The sequence below is a fragment of the Lytechinus pictus genome, chromosome 3, assembly GCF_037042905.1.
Source record: "Lytechinus pictus isolate F3 Inbred chromosome 3, Lp3.0, whole genome shotgun sequence".
Classification (NCBI taxonomy): domain Eukaryota; kingdom Metazoa; phylum Echinodermata; class Echinoidea; order Temnopleuroida; family Toxopneustidae; genus Lytechinus; species Lytechinus pictus.
In genome coordinates, this window is record NC_087247.1 from 51,884,533 (window position 1) to 51,903,016 (window position 18,484).

The 18,484-nt window shown below is 33.4% G+C and overlaps 1 long non-coding RNA gene across 1 annotated transcript; it reads left to right on the forward strand.

Moving 5' to 3' along the window:
• Window positions 1–329: 329 nt before the first annotated feature.
• Window positions 330–18,103, forward strand: LOC129257049 (uncharacterized). Its single transcript, XR_008584133.2, has 4 exons — window positions 330–517; window positions 3,838–3,900; window positions 11,023–11,088; window positions 13,438–18,103. It is a non-coding gene; the product is annotated as an uncharacterized LOC129257049 (long non-coding RNA).
• The last annotated feature ends 381 nt before the right edge of the window (window positions 18,104–18,484 follow it).

An 18,484-nucleotide genomic window follows, 5' to 3' on the forward strand; every position in this document is an offset into this window, starting at 1 on the left:
GAAGAAGAAGATATAGAGATGTAGAATACTTATGACCTTTTGACCTCCCTTGGGTCAGAAAAATATTGAGCAGAATGAAGAAGAATTAAGTAGAATAAAAAAAAACATGAACAGGAAGAAGACAGAAGAAGGACGGGGATGATGAGAGTTTATGAGAAATTGCATAGGGGCAGAAAAAATAATGTTCGGTAGAAAGAGAAAATGGCATAGAAAAAGTACATAACACAGTTAAAATCTCGACCCGCAACAAAGAGGAAGAACAAAAGAAATATTGTGTCCATCGCCTGCGGGCGGGCTTTCAAAATCTCAATTTTTTTTACCGGAAGACGCACAGTTCCAGCGGAATGTTTTGTTGAAGCTTCACGATTGCTGAGACCTGCCAAACGTACCTGGATATAAAAGTGAACATTTCGCTTTTCAGAGGAGGCTGAAAAGCACTCCACTACCATAAGAACATTTTGATTGACTACAGAGGCTCATATTGCAGATATTTGCAAGATGTCAAGCTTGCCAATGGGTGAGTTTACAAGGAGTTTGTGTTAATATATCTTCTTGTTTGTTATTCATGAGCTGTCCGTAAACGCGATGCGATTTCTCAATGTAGGAGCGATATGAAGGCCCGATGTTTTCTTATCCATGGCGTGTAGTAAGATTGGTTTTTCTTCCCCGAGTACCAATTTTCCGTCGGGTATTCTCTTTTACCGTTTCATTATTTGATGTCTCTAGCTAAAAAAATGACTTGCATCCGAAAGTCCGCACTTTTGCGGTGCACGTGGATACAAGCAAAAAATGAAGGATAACATAGCTGGCCAAAAAATAAGAAGCAAAATAGAGGCTGCTTTGTATTCCTTTGTTTGGCCGATCTGTGCGCGTTGGGGCCCCTTGCATAGGGTTAGTAAGCATGAAGCGGCCATTAGCGCAGCGAGCCAATCGCAGAGCTGCATTTCTGTTGATTGTTCCAACGGGAAAGCATTCGCTGCGCTGACAAATGGAGGGTTAGGGGTCATGGATGTTTCTAATAATTTTCATATTTATAAACTGTGTCTGATATTTGTGGCATTTCGCTTGCCATCATTTTTACCAACTGTAAAGAAAAGTTCCCCCAAATTTCATGTCATATTATTTATGGAAAAAGCTAGCACTACATGATGTTTTGCAGCAGCATCCAGGCTTCATTGAGTGAATTTTGTGAATGAATGAAAAGATGAATGAATGAACTGCACAGATGTTGCACTGACTGGAGACTTGGTAACTTGGTGAGACGAGTCAAGGAGGAGACTGGACCTTGAAACAGCAGTGAATAAATGAATAAATTATGATACTCTGAATATGTACATGTTGATGAATTATAACTCAGTTTTCTGGAACATTACTTGTATGCAGCGGGCCATGAAGAGAGGGTTAGATGATTTCCCCCTGGTGGTGGCACTTCCTGTTGTTGATGTGCATGCATGATACTTAGATAGTTCCTTTTTCGCAAAAAAAGGGTGGGTGCTTTTTTAGCCCGGTTGTAAATAAATACGCAAACATAAATGTATGCGATTTTGAAAAAATAGGGTCCATTTTTTTAGACGATGTACTCGATTTCTTTAAAAAGGTATCTTTTTTTTTGTCAACACGAAAATGTGAAATCCTATAATTCTTAACAATTTCTTTCATATTTATTCCAGTCATGTTTTGCCATGTGTTTTGCTGTTATCTGACAAATGTTCCCAGGACAGCTATGTTGGCTGCCATGATTACAAGTATAGTGTATATTTAAAGTTCTTCTTTAAAATTATAATGTTCTTTTGAGTGTATTCTTGAAATGTATATAAAAGGGGGTGATTTTGTAAAAGTGTAATTGAAAGGTGCCGGGTAAAAATGGCAGAGGTAATAATGGCAGAGGTAAAAATAGCAGAGGTAAAAATGGCAAAGGTAAAAACGGTAGAGATAAAAAAAATGGTAGAGGTAATAATGGCAGAGGTAATAATGGCAGAGGTAATAATGGCAGAGGTAAAAATGGCAGAGGTAAAGATCATGACATGCTACATCAACAAGGAAGACAGAGGTTAATGTCAGTCATAATTATTGAACATGAATGGACTCCTCCCGATGAAATGAGTATTATTAACTGATTAGATATTTATGGATTTTTTGTCATCATTTTATGTCTCTACTCTATCGTAGACATGATTAAACTCAAACATTTTCATATGTGAAAATGATTTCAATTAGTGATTGATGAAAGGATTTATCTTGGCCAGTTCGTATAGTTAGAACAGCACTTCATCCCATGCATACATACCTAACAAATTTTAATGTAAACACCAATGTGCGCTGCCATTAACACACTGAAATAGACAAGTTCGTAATTTCTTTGAACCACTTGCATAACTTGGATAACAGAAAAATAACAAAACGCTCTGTAATAAAAGTATGTTGTATGTTGATAACCTTAAGGTACAATATTCAATCTACTGTTATGCATGGAGGGGATTTTTGATTTTTTGGCATGGGGGTTTAAGACTGACCATTTATACTTCTGTCATTTTTACCTCTGCCATTGTCCGCTATCATTTATACCTCTGCCATTTTTACCTTCGTCATTTTTCCCTTTGCCATTTTTACCTCTGCCATTTTACCTTTGCCATTTTTACCTTTGCCATTTTTACCTCTGCCATTTTTACACCGAGCCAATTGAAATGCAAAAAAAGGGTGATTTTGTAAAAGTGTACTTGAAATGCAAACAAAGGGTTTTTAAAGGTTAATTTCCTGTTAATTTGTACCCATTTTCATGTAAAAAAAGGGGTCAAAATTGCTCAAAATGTACATGTACTCAAAACCATGCAAAAAAGGGGGCATTTTTCAACCTGGGGAATGATCATGCGTTACGCCTTCGAATACATGTAGGTTGTGCCACCACCGGGGTGATGTCATGTCAGTGGATCTAACATTTCATTTGAAATCAATAGAGATGTTATTTTTGTAACTTTTACTCATTCCATTTTAATCCCCATTACACCCAGTGAAAACAATGGTAAACAATTTGTGTATAAAATGTCAAAATTTTTATTGCAAGAGAACAGTGTATGGAATTTTTAGAGAGGGAAATTGACTTGCCAATCATGCTTCTATAGTTTGATTTAATATACTGCAAGGGTTCATTTGGATGACAATATTGTGAGAAAGCTACATTGTAATAAAAAGAATACAGAAAGTTATACTCAGACCTATTATCATGAATTATGCTGCTGTTATTTATTTCATCAAAACACTGGAATGGGGAAAACGTTACTGGAATCCGATCACATCTGACAGATTCCTGAATGTCGTCTATCCCGACCAAGGATGATGAACAGGTCATTCAGTCATTCACTGCAGCTGTGATAGTACCTATCTCATCCAAGTACACTACACATACATGAAGTAGTATATTGGACTTTGATTGATTAAAATTATTATTTTGAATTGATCATATTTATTCCATTGATCATAAAAAGATGTGTGAGTGCTCTGTTAATTTGTTGGGGGGGGGTGCGACTTAACCATTTATTGTTATAATCAAGTTCCATTAGTTTTTTTTGTGTACATGTATATGTATGCCCATATGATGATGACATGGGCCCTGGAATTAGCTGTAGATTCTTGCTTTGGTCAAACAACTACTGAACCTCTGTACATCATGTACCATTATTCATTTATGTGTTGAATAACAGACAACACAAATTATTCTCTCTTTATACTATACAGTGGGAGCTATATTATGAACTATAAAAATATTTTCTTTTCACATTATTTTCCAATTGCTTTGATATTGATAATTACATTGTATCATCATTAATTTCTTATCAATAGGTCACCATGTAGGCATACCGAAACCACAGCAGCAACAGAATGACCTGGGTTATGCACGGCAATGTGAGACGTTTTATAATTTTTTCATTATGTGTTTCCTTTTTTAACCCTTTATTTTACTGAAATCACTCTTTCTTGATTTTGTTCATATCTTTTACTGGTACACTTCCCGTTAACATTTCTTCACCAACTCACCTTGAAGTAACATGCACCAACAGCTCACGGGTATCTAGGTCTTCACTTGAACCTGCTTTGTAATATTTCTTCAAACAAATAACACTCCTTTTGTTTATATATTTTTTGAATATTTGTTTTGTTTACATTGCTATATATTTTGTTGCTAGTTTTCTGCTTCATTTTGTAATGCTCTTACTATTTTTGTAATATAAAAAAAATATAGCAAAGCTATTAGCAGGCCTGAGTCATTACCATTGAAATGCTATTAATAAATGGCATTTATGGTTAAACCAGCAGGGATTAAAAAGCAAACCTTTACCAAAAATTGCTAAAACTTCATATTTTGCATCTTAAACTTAATGAAATGGCCATTTATTTTCCATATTTCCTTTATTTTTTTAAATTTAGTTGCAAACTATAAAAAAAAAGAATATTCACCTCTTTTTTTACTCTGAACGATTGTTTTATGATGTTGCAAAAAAAATCTTCACCAAAAGATGATAAAATTTCACATTTTGCATGAAACGGCCATCTTTTTTTTCTCCATATTTCCTTGTAAATTGTTTTTATTTAGTTGGAAACTATCAAGAAAATAAAGAATATTCACCTCTTTCTTGACTCTGAAAATTGTTTCATGATGAAACACTTGGTCAATATTGTACTCTGACATGTAAACTTTCATGCTGTTGCAACATCATTGATCGTTTGATCCTTTCAATTGTTTGTAATTGTTTACACTCAGTCAGCAACATGAAAATCTACATTTGAGACTACATTATTTATGAACATAACATCATAAAATGATTTTTAGAGTCAAGAAAGAGTTGAAAATTAATTTTTCAGTAGTTTCCAATTAAATCAAAACAATTTGAAGGAAATATGGAAAATAGGTGACCATTTCATGAATAATGAGATGTAAAATGTGAACTTTGATGCCAGGAAGGTTTATTTTTCCCCCTAGGCCCTATATCTATAATCTATACGGTTATATATATACAGTTATACTGTATATATACAGTTATATGGTTGTCAAAATAGGTAAACATTAATGCTTTTAATGGTTAGAACATTGCTTGAAACATTTTGACTCAGTCCTAGCTATTAGTACTTCTTGCATTTCATAATCTTTACTTCTTTCACTTTAAAATCATTATTAATATGTTCACATGTCAGAAGCTGTTACCCCCAAAAGGGTGGTGGAGTTACACTTTTCAAAACAGTGACAATGTAAACATGCTGTAGTTCATTTTGAATTCAAACAGAGCTACTAATGTGAAAAAAATAGAAAGCTTACACTAAAAATGGCAGCAGAATGTGTAGCATGTAGTAGGGGTGGTGGAGCAGGCAGAGGGGAGAGGTACAGTATGGGAAAATGTGTTCTAACATAACTACAAGTAAGAATAAGAAGAAATTAAGTTGAATTTTTCAATACACATACTTGTGCACAAGAGAATTGCAAAATATTTTTATTTCATATTGTGGCCTATGGAAAACCTGACCACTTACATGTATTACCTAGTAGTACCTAAACTAGGGTGATATTTGGTTTAAAACTTGTTTGAATTAAAAGAGGATGACATTGTCATTGTCTACATGAATTTTGCCCATGTTGAATACGTAACCCAATTACACCACCTTAACGCTTGTGACCATATGTGATCATGATTTAAAGTAAGGGGCAAATTATTTTTTATTGGTGAAATGGCAACTAACACTCATTTGGATGTCTTGAATTTTTTTTCAATGTTCATGCTATGTTCAGACTTATGTATATTTCTGAAGACTATGTAAATTATCTCTTCTCTTAATGTGTATGTGTTTGAAACTATGAAATATCATGTGATTTAATACAGTTTTGAATAAAGCAGTCTACATATTTTACTCAATGAATTAATTTCTCTGTATTATACTAGCACATAGAAATGATTATACTGTACAGAAAAAGGATGTGTACTACATTACTATAGGCAAAGTGTGTGTCTGTACAGTCCAAGACAGAATCCCCCCCTGGAAAAATATAAGAATATAAGATTTATTAATTGTTTTTATGTACATGAGCAATCTTGAGAGCCTAAGGGGGTTTTGCAAGAAAATATTGCAATCAATTGCAAATATTCTGTTGCAATTTTACAATTAATATATCAATTTTAGCTCTAGCAAATCAGATTACACTCCTTGTTTCAAGGAGCATATAAGCAATCAATCATGAATTTGCAATTATTTGCAAGACATATGATTGATTTAGAGACCCCAAAAAGACTTGCAATTGATATCAAGTTTATTGCAACACCCCAACACAAATAATACATGTAGGTTCATCATTTCAAAAATTTATTGTGAATTTAGAGTGCAAATTGAAATTCTAAAAGATATCTACATTTGAATTAAAATTGAAATTGATCCTGTATTTACTGACCCCAAAAATGCTTTTCCTCTATATTTGATCAGAATGTACTACAGTCACAGTGTATCTAAATGTCGGCCTACATGTACATACATATAGATCCATTTGTGTTGAATAGCTACCATCCATATTTTTTTGTACTGTAACCCCTCAATATAAAATATTTGAACATCTTTAGATTATTTTACATCAATTCCAGAATGATTTACAGTGAAATAAAATACTGTATATAGGCCTACATAGTACATTGTATTATCAAAAAATGAAGTTCATACATGTTACATACTCTTGGCTGGTCAAATTCAGGTTGGCCGATCAATTTCCATAAATGAAACAAAAAATATATTTCAATACATTATAAATACATGTATTTGCCATGATTTTTTGTTACAATGAGATCAGAAACATCTCAGTTAATGTTTAAGGGAGAGTGATTTTATTAACCAGTAAATCAAAATGGAATACATGTACAGTGTATCTGTTTTTATGTCACTGTAAACATTTTAAAATTGCTTTAAAACAATGCAAAGATGACAGAAAATCCATTTCGGTTCTTTACTTTCCATGTAAAAATTCAGTGAATTTACATGATTTACAAAATGAAAGAAATGTGTTTGTTGTGTACATTTACATACAAAACAGAATTTCCACTTGAAACAGAATTACAATTTTTCTGGAACAAAGACAATGTTTTGAAATGGAAAATCATTGCCCCTCATGCTACCTTATCATATTTATTTACAATCTAAACAATTTACTATAAAGATCTAGTGTGCGCTCCTACTTGTATGCTCACTTAGGACAGTGATTTAGGCTGAAATTAATTCTATTACTATGAATAAAGAAGAAGGTGCCTCCTTTAAAACCTGGAATGTGTAGTGAATAATCCTGCCAACCCATACCATCTCATTACCTTTTTGAGGTTGATACTGATCCTTTTCCTTTTTCCAGTAGACTAGCTGTGCACCTGTTGTAGGCTGTCTGATGAAGCCAGGAGCCTATTGATAGCTCTGGGTTTGCTATGACTTATTCTTAAAGTCTACCACGAAAGGTCAATGAACTCTGTGACCTAATAAGGCCACAGATTACAGTGGTGCAAGTCACAGCCGAATGACCTACTATTCAGTGTGAATGTACTTCTCAGCAACACCTCAAGTATCTATTTTAAACTTGCTCTATTCACCACCCTCCTCCCCACTCTGGCACACAATCTTTTGAATCTTGGTATGCACAGTGTAATTTGTATGGCATGATTCCCATGAATCACTTTGAGTCTGCTGTAGGTACACTGTACACATGTTTGCCAGATAATACTGAGATTAATGACAACTTCAGATATTTTTCTAGGAGGTACAGTTGTAATTTCACATCTATTCATCTATTGCAAGGTATATGTGTATACAACAAAAATCACTGACCTATTTATTGATAATGGTTCTCTTAAATAATTTGTATTATTTTCCATGCAATGTCAGCCTTATTTATGAATTAAAAAATATTAAGGCCTACAGTATGCTTTATACCTCGGTCACATTTGCTCTACGGCGGCCGTACAGCGAGTTGAAAACAGCTGTTTTAACATTTTTTGTACTAGCTTCATATAGGTGGTTTGAATAGATATGAATAAAATGGCTGTTTTCGACTAGCCGTACGGCCGCCGTAGAGCAATTTGACCGAGGTACACCCCATGAATATCTTAAGATGAAGTTGCACTTTTTTTTTTACTTTGCACCCCAACCTTTTATTTGTTGAGTTTAGAATATAATATTTTTAAATCTGATTCTCTTTTTAAATATTGTTTCTGCTTGCTTTGGAATCTACTGTAAACTTACATGTATTGTAGGCCCTACAGATACATGTATGTAGCTCATCTAATCCCTTTCTTGTCTGACTGTTCTATGTCTTCCACTCTCAATCACTCTTTATCTAACCCTCTCTGCTCCTGGTTAGAGACTCATCCACTCTCTTCATGTAATTGTATAAACCCATTTTCATCTGTTGTGAGAAATAACTCATCAAGAGTTTTCAGGCAGGTGGTAGAAAGAAGGAAGAACTCATTAAGCTTGTTGAAAGTGCAGCACTTTGAAAAGAAATGTGTGTGTAAAGCTGTAATTGCCAAAGTGCTGGGGTAAATTGGAACAATTCTACCTCATGATTCTTAAAAGCAGTATGATAAAACATTTCTGTTATAAATAGGCCTACATGTAGATGCAATTGATATTGTGCAAGAATAATGTTTGAACTTGAAGGGCTAATATTATCAATGATGCAATATTTCCATACGATAATGTACAGGAATGTTGTGATCAACATAATGTACTACTACAATACTTAACATGTATGTGTGAATGCTGAATAAAATGTATGTTGGAATGGTATCATTCTGTTTTGATCTAGTCTTTGTTGTAGGTCTCATATTGCAAGATTGATATCATTCACAAGTCAGACAATATGGCTACTTGTTATCAAGGAATTTTAGATTTGATTACATTTCATTTTTATATTTTAGAAGTCCAGGAAATTTATAGATGTACTATGATTTGATTAGATTGTTTGATGAATGCTTTCCAGTAATGGTAAAGGGTCTTTGCAATTCAGACATGTTTATGCATTATAAGGGAAGAAATCTCATTTCTTCTTGCTTTACGAAATGTATTCATGTTATTTCTTTAGGTTTCTCCATGGTTTCTCCAACAGCCATTCACCTCTTTTCTCATGCTAACTAACCTATTCTCTGTGACATTTGCACAAAGAATCGCCAAGATGGGGGAAAAAGCCTGCGCAATGTAATACAATATCTTGTGGCTGGCTGGGTGGCTGGCTTGCTTTCTGGCTTTGGCTCTGTTCACATCCTCCATGGATTTCAAACTGATGTTGTATTTATGTACTGTATATTTCAAGTATTGACAAAGGCTGCATGATGTAAATGTACAATACATGTACTAATTCCTCTAATTACATGTAGGTATAATTTACATGTACATGTAGGTTTTTACGTTTAATGAAATAGCCCATTCATGATAATGATACAGTACATGTGCATGAGCACACCGCACCTATGTTAGCAAGCAAAACTACGAATATGGAGAGTATTGTATATTAATCCATCACTTGCAGTTGAACTAGTTTGTAAAACCCAAAACATTTGTGTGGCTAACATTGTAATATCCTGATAATGTCCTTAATGATAAAAAGCCACAATTTAGTTGAAAATATTGTCATGGTCATCTTAAATCAACATAAAATTCTAAATTATAAATTTTAGTAACTTCCTGTCAAAAGGACTACTTTATGGTAACTGGGGGCTGATTCATAAAGCTGTTTTTAAGTTAAGAGTGACTTTAAGAATGACTGGTGATCCTTTCTTACATGCTAAACCATCGCCCATTTATTATACCATTTATCACAAGAAAGGATCACCAGTCGTTCTTAAAGTCGCTCTTAACTTACGAACAGCTTTATGAAACACCCACCTGGTAGAGGAATGAAAATCAATGGGATATGAAAAAGAAACAATTTTTTTACAAACACTAGGGCATATGTCTCGAAATTATTTTTTTATGTGGAGTGGTTCTTTTCCCGTCTACGTATCACATGAAAGATTTATTTATTACCAAATTTACCAAATTGATTTGTAAGTTATTAATGGCAGTTGTAATTTTCTTTTTTATAAGTACCGGTATTGTGTTTTACTGTATTGCAATAATCTGAACAGGGGAAAAATGAAATAATTTGAATCTAGTTTTATTTGGAGAAAGTAATAAATATGATTCTAGAACATCAAGATACATACATGTAGCTTGAGTAATAAGAGGCCAGTCAGTGCCATACATGTACATGTATCAGAGGTCTTTGAATTTCAGGAGAGAAAATACTTTTGTTCTGATTTCACCTTTAAACAAGCAATTCAAATTGTATTTCTTGCATGATACATAAGTTCATTACCCTTTTTTCAGCAGTACATGTTCACTTAGTTTGATATTTCTGATTTCAGTTCATGGGAATGTGAACAGGGTTAAAACAGGGCTGCACACTAAGCAATGGTCTTTTCTCTTGGTGTTGTGTATTACTGTAGGAGCACCTGCTTATGCTTTATGTGGAATATACAAAAAAGTGTGTGCACTATTTTCTTCATTATAAATAGTGTATGGATGGCTATTTGCACAAGAGGGGACTGGTCAAAAATGATGCCACCCAGATTTCTGTGTATTTTATAAGATTCATTTATCTGTGTTGTATTTAACAGAGTTGATTTGATCTACTGAGTTTTCTCCTATTTTATTAAATTGTGTGCTAACTACATGTATGTTAAAGCCCGGCTAAAAGTTTGGTAAAGGTTCACTTCAAGTCTTACAAACTCTTTTCATCCATTGATTATTTGTGAAATTTTTTGTTTCACATTGAAGGATATATACCTGCCCACTCTTTAGTATTTTTACTTTCTGTTAAAAGGGCCTTTGAAGTTTGAACAATATCTTACAAAGCTAGATCTACAAAGTAGAAAGCTGCAAAGATTTAGATATAACTACATTTCATTTTTTTTAAAGTGCACTATTTATCACTTTAATGATTTCTTCATGATTTGTTTTCTCATACCCTATTAGATCATGATAGTATGGTTGGAGATCATTACACCGCCTCACAACTTGGGGCTTACCAAAACTATCAACGTAAGTATGATGGTTTACTAAATTATTTTTTATGAATGTACATGTATTGTCAGTTTCTATTTGATGTAGTTTTCCCTTTTTATTCCATCTTTTCCCCTCCAAATAGTTAATGATCATTTGAATAGAGTTATTTTGATATTTATTTTATAATTTGTTCACTCATTTCACACATATTCACTCATTTTTTAGCATTTCTATTTCAGATTATATTTAAAACAATTGATATATTTCATTTTTTATGACGAAGTTATGGTTAATTCCATAGATACTTTAAGGAATTTATGTGACTGTTGCAAAGACTCAAAATATGTTAATTGAAATGTGTACAGTACTGTATACAAGTTTGTAAAAATGTAGATACCGGGGGGGGGGGGGGTGTCACAAAGATTTAAGTATGACTTAGGTCGCACTTAAATGCCGACGTGTACATGATATGCAACGCGCAATCTTATTGATCAATACGCAGTAGAGCGCGTCCTCTTGGCATGATCTCACCAATACTGTCGTGCCTTTTATATAGCGCGAAATGAGACATTTAAGTGCGACTCTTAGTCATACTTAAATCTTTGTGAAACACCCCCCAGATCATATATAGTTCATCTGATTATTTTCTCAAGTCAATTTCTTTGTAGAAAATGGAGAATGTTCAAATTTATCCTGCATTTTCATCAATGAAAAATAAAAAAATAATTTTGAAAAATCCTTTAAACCTGTGTTTTATATCATGCCTACTAGTTAGAGGAGGATAAAGTCAATGCTTTCACTTGAAAATTTACTTTTCCATTAATTATATGTGATACAGATGATGACTCACAATATGATATGACACAGAGCATGACCATTTTGTTGCTATCTGCATGTGTTCTTTTTTAATCAGTACTTAATTGTATGATTGTTTTCAAGCTGCAATGGATTATTATCAGCTTTTAAATCAATTTTTTTTATCTCTGTATCAAATCTATACAAATAATTGTTGTTCCTTTTCACCTATCCTTTGCAATCGCACATTATAACAAGATCAAAGCAATAATCATAAGTCCACTGTTGCTCTTTATAGATTTGTTTTTCAGAACAAGCAAAACGGATCTAAGTGGAATTAGTGAGGGGATAGAGATTTTCCGAATATATAACAAAATAGGTCAGCTTTAATTGGGCACAGCTGTGATTATAAAAAAATGTTGCAATAAAAATAGATCAAAATTTACCATTTCCACATACAGGAAATTAGCCTTAGGCGGAACAGGTTTTCAGAGCTTTTAATCTAGAACCGGTAAAGCTACTGTAGTAGTAGAAGTGATGAACAGAATTGTGTTCAATCTCCTTTTTATCCATTATTTTATTAATATTTTACAATGTAGATCATAATTTTTTGCATGAATATAATATGAATATGATTATCAACAAAAATCCAAATTTCACAGCTCTTGATCAGGAAACATGACAAATTCCAATTTGAACTGTGTTGACCCAAAATCAATTTGTGTTGCACTTCTTTTAAAGAACCTTTTTAAAATGATGTGTAAACCTGAATTGTCCAACAACTAAAATGGCTGGCTAGATATCTATTGTTATGTGCTACTTGATGAATGGCTACAATCAAACGCAGAAGAATAGACGGGAAGTAAGCATCATCAACAATGCTCAATGCGATATTTCAGTTAGAATCATTACTTCTTCCACAGAATCTCCCCTTTATGTATATTGATATTTTATTATAAACAAACATATTATAAATTTTACTTTTTCCTTTTTTGGGAATTGATGTACATAATTATTGAATGAGTGATCATCACAAAGGGTCAGAATTAAGAATATTCATGAATTTGTTATTTCCAAAACATATATTTCCACCGTATATTTATTTGAACAATTAAAAGAGTTATTATCCTCATCCTGTTTGAAGCATTTTGTATACTTTTTAACTTTGATTTGCTTGCTTCATTTGTTTGCTCTGTTAATTGCATGTACATGTATGGTTTGCTTTTTTTTTAAATTTAATTTAATTTTTGCTTAGCCATTGCGTCATTCTTTCTTGTCTGTAAATTAGCACACACAAAAATGAAATGAGCAAAAGAGAAGCAAATTTGTTTTTGATTCATTATAATAATTTCCATATTAATGAAAGTTGTGGAGTAGAAACTGCAGAGCTCCTAAAAAATGTCTAATACAAAATGTGGTGAAAGCGCCAGTATCCTTGCTTCTAAAATCCATGCAAAGGCTTTTTTTTTTTTTTATGAAGTCAAAGCAACATCCTGTCCAGAAATGACAATGTTTAAAAATTTGATGTGTTTCAAGTTAATCTGACACATTTTTACAAATAATTATTTTATCCATTCTTTGTAATTACAGATAGATTAATGTACAATACGTTAACGGCCCAAGCCAATCAGCCGTCTGTCCCCAGGACAATGCATGGAGGTTAGTAGTGTTCTTAGTTGATCTTGTTGTTGAGTCATTGAAAGAAACAACTAACATCATCGATTAACTTCATTTTCTCTTTTTTCCAAGTCTAGTCTAGTGTGCTTTCATGTACATGTATTTGTAGTTGATTTGCATTATGTGTTAAACTTGTATGAATGTTGTGCATATGGTTCCCATTCTATTTATTCACAGATTTGTTTACCCTTTATTCATTGTCCCTCTTGTGAATTGTCTGGTCTTTGGATATGAAGTCAATCTTCAAAGAAATCTAAACTTCTTTGTGTAGGTTGACATGAAGCTTGGCTCTGTGAAGATTTGTTTCTCCTATGATAATACATGTAATTCATTTTCCCCTTTTCAGTGCTTGTATATGTTTGCTTTGAAAGAAACACATACTTCTTTAATTCAGATACTTACCAAATTAAATCCATGATGTTAATTCTCTGACATGAACATTTAGTTTGCTCTCTGGTGATGATTTTGTACCCAGAATGGTGGCTTTTAAAGGTGTTAATTAAACAAAAAATGAAAAGGTTAAAAAAGTTAGCAGGATTCAGAACCTTAAAAGATGGATTTGTCACAGAGAACTTTTTTGACATCCCACTCAAGTATTTAACTATGCGTAAACCTCACCACTTATCAGAAATAGAGTATCACTTGCTTCTACTATTCAAATATTTTGCCCACAGTGAATAATAATTTTTATAATATTTAAACATGTAAACAGTCATTGCAAATTTGATTCAGTACCCCCACCCTCCTGCAAGTAATATATCTCAAATAATAAACTAATTTATGAATCATTTTATGTATTTAGAGTTAATGCTATAAACTTGTTACTATATTCTCTAAAGATATGAGACTGTTGACCTTTGCTTCAAATATTGCAATCCTGGCAGCAGTTCCAGATACCTTGAATCACACTCCTACAGTGTCAAATGCGTTCATGAATCTGATGTTAACCTAATAAGCAGCGGTTAATTTCAGGGAGACAGAGGGAGAAGAAATTGAATCCAGGGAATCCAGTAATATGGCCTAAGCTGCCTGTTGGTGTCAAGCAAAAAATAAGAACAAAAAGAAAATGGGGGAAAACAAAATCATTAAAAAGGGGGGAAACTCATGGGGAAAACAAAGAGTGAATAAGAGAGATAGAGAAGGAGAGGGGAAATAAAAAAGAGAGCTAGTGAGGGAATTCAATTTGAAGATCTAGAGCATCATTTTTAATCCCCAAAGTCCAGCACCTTCTGAAAAGTAAGAGGTTTTACGTCATCCAGATTCAAATTCATCACCTGAGATAGATTTTACACCACTATGACAATCTTCAAGAATCACATGTTCATCTGCGAGTTTATTTGTTTCTGAATTTTGTGAGTGAGTTGAGAGATGACACTGTCAATGTGATATAAATTCTAAATGAAATTTTGATATAGTAAGTAATTAGCTGGTAACCAGCTCCTGGGAAAATTGCTCCTCCGCTAACTTCTCTGAAGGTACATGTATATTTACATAAGATGAGGTTTAGCATTGTGATAGGGTTTTTTGGTTCAGAATCATGTGAGGATTAGGTTAAATTTGGGTTTATGTTGGGCTTAATGTGTAATTTTTGATAGCAGTTATTTCAGGAGTAAATAGGTGGTTTCAAACCGCCTCGATCACAAGAATCCCCGTTAAATTACGAGAACTTTTTTAGGCTGAAAAATACCCATTAATTATTCCTGCATTCACACCGCCCTGAAACATACCCTTCGGGATAAGTTCCTGAAGTTACGAGCATGCGCAGTATGGTCTGATAAGCAGCAAGGCGCGAAATTCAAAATCACTAGCCCAGCAGCAACCCATGCACGGCGCCGCACCCAACGACACGCTGGGCTAAAAGTTCCCGTAATTTGCTTTCAGACCGCCAAAATACCCACGACCTTGAAAAAATCCCCGCGAAAGTTCTCGTAATTTCGCCAAGTACCTACTATTTATCGGGTATTTTCTTTCGGGGATATTACGCGTAGTTTGCTTTCACACCGCCAAAATACCTGGTATTTTCTGATCGGGGTAAATTTCCCGATCAGAGAATACCTGGAACTGGCAAACTTCGAGGCGGTCTGAAACCACCTATTGTCATGGATCCTATCAGCTTGCTGCCAAATAATTCAATCAGTCCTCTTGATAAATATTAGTATGTTTGGGCATTTCGAGTCCAGTGTTATGGTTCAAAATGTTGCAAATAGGTAAACAAATGATGTACCTACATGTACAATTATCATGGTATACATGTCATTGTCTAAATATTTAAGTGTCTGGATTATCCTGTATACATGTACATGTATGTACTAGTTAATAATGCAAAAAATATTATCTTGAAAAGGAGAAAGAAAGGATGTTAAAGGGTTGAGTCAATTTCTGGAAACTCCTCTTGTTTTTATTCAATTATTCAATAATTGTAGGAGCATACATATACACCTGTACGCTTTTTTTGTAGTCTTACAAATACAGTATCGTTTCATGGGACGTTATTAGGGCTGAGTCATCATGTTTATTTGAAAAAAAAAACGTTTAAACATAAATAAATGGGCAGGGCGGTTACATTTAACGTTGTGTAAATGGGAGAAAAAATTTCAAAAAATGAAATCACTGAAAAACTCCCTTAAAATTGCCAAAATATTCCCAAATTCATACCATACTGTTTTTTAAATGAATTAAGAATGTATATTTCAGTAATAAATATTTCTAATTTGAATGTAAAATGAAGTGAAACTGGAATATTTCCATTAAAAATATAGAAAATTCGCATTTTCAAGTCTAGATCTAGCACCAATGTGAGTATGTGGGGACAAATAAAAGTCATATGGTATGGTCTGTGGATCGTTCAACTTGCATCCTGTCCTAAAATGCGGATAAATTTGATTGCCTGTCAATATTTCCCTATTTTGTGACAGTTGATGAAAGTATTTACTTACCAAAGTAAAAAAATATATTCCAAAATCATCACTTAAAATAAACTTTTTCATGCAAGCAGCCATCTTGGAATCTGACATCTATTCATTCAATGTCAAGCTTTACTTTAAATTCTTCCCCATGCACTGCAAATGCAATGTGAAAGCTTATCCAATGTAGCAGATTTATTCAGTAGATCATGAAATGTAGCCCCTGAAAACGGAAAATTAATATTTGCCCATGCCCCACCCCTAAAAAAGTTTAGCATTTACTGCACCCTTAACAGGTTTAAGGAAATCTTGGCTCGTGAGAAAAGGGTATTAGTTTTCAGTGGTTTCTACTCTGTATCTTTATTCAAATTTTCATGTGTATGTAATACAATTATCTGATTTACAGTCATTTAGCTTTGTATTTGAAATTTGTAGCTGATCAAATATTTCGCTCTTCTTTTTTGTTGTTGCTGGCAGGGAGAAGGGATTAATGACGATTAAAACAGAAGAGCTAAAGTAATTATGTGCTTCAAATCTATAGCTGAAAGAGAGAAAAAGGGAAATTAATCTATACGACTTTATTCGTGTAACTACTGCGAACAGATTTTGGCAATGTAATACAAAAATATCCCATTTTAAATTGGGAATTGATTAAAATGCCATCGTGCAGTACAATGCATTCTTTGTAGATTTTGGCCCGTCTAGCAGGCTAGCTGTGCATGTACCAGCATATATTTCTTCTCCATCATAATTGATGAACATGAATGAATTGATGATGAGATTCAAAGTGCGCTAGGGATACTTCATAATGCATGAGCGTCACATATCTACTGTAGTATATATTTTCTACACAGAGGTAAATAATTCATGCACAATGTGTTCTATATATAGTAGCCCCTCTCTCATCCTTAACAACAACAATAACTTGGAGGAACAATTATTGAGAGTAGCCTCCAGAAAATGGTTATTGGTATTTTTTATGCTCTAAATTGCACATGCATGTGTTTATTTTCCCCCCAGTCTTTTCAAGAGCAGTAACATAGTTTCATGAATGCAACTTGATAAAGAATTTTTTTGGCCTGTTAGGAGAAGGCCTACGTGTACTTAAGTCGGAGGCAGATATTTTCCTTCTTATGCAGACATGAATACTAAACAGAGCAATACAAGTACAAGAAACATTTAATCAATTGCAAGTCATTGTACATCCCAATTACTTATCATGAGTCTTGCAATAAATTATTTTTGTATTTAAATGTTGGTCTGCTTCTTTGCAGTAAAAACAAATTCCAACTTCATTTGCTACAGAATTAGGTTGATCTATCAATTTTGAATTTATAGTTAATTGCAACACCCCCTGAAATTTTATTGTCAATAATATGAAAAGTGTTATATATTCATATGTTTCTGGTACTTAATAGATCATGTACATGTATGTAGATGTTGTTGTAAGATATAATTCTAGAATATCTCATAAAAACAAAATGAATGCGAGGCAAATACATGCAGGGAGGGAAGGGGGGGTGGTTAAAGACCTACATTGGTAGCGTCTTTTGGTTTTAGATATTTCTATCCTCTATCATTGCTATTTTGTAAGATTAAAAAGTCATGAGTAGGTACATGTTTTTGCCATCATACATTGCTGTAATGATAGCCAAAATCAGGTAAATTATAACTTTAAAAAAAAAATGAAGATATTAACTATGTCAGAATAGGACAGACTTATGCTGTAATATACACAGATATATCAGAGAAAAAGAATCTATTGTACATATTCTAAATGATTGAACGTCAACTCTAGAGGAGAGAGAAAGAGCTCCAACAGTCAAATTAGACATTTTGACAATTATATGAATGAAAAGTTGAGCAATAATACCTTGCAATCGTCAGCTGTGAATATATGAATCATTTTAAACTCATTACCAGTATCCTTTTTAGGTGAAATTCTTGAACCTTTCATAGACTGCATTTACCTTTAATTTGCATGATGAATCATCCCAATTTGGAGGTATTACTGACGAGTAGATGAGATACAGAAAATAGTGAAGAGTAAGTCTAAA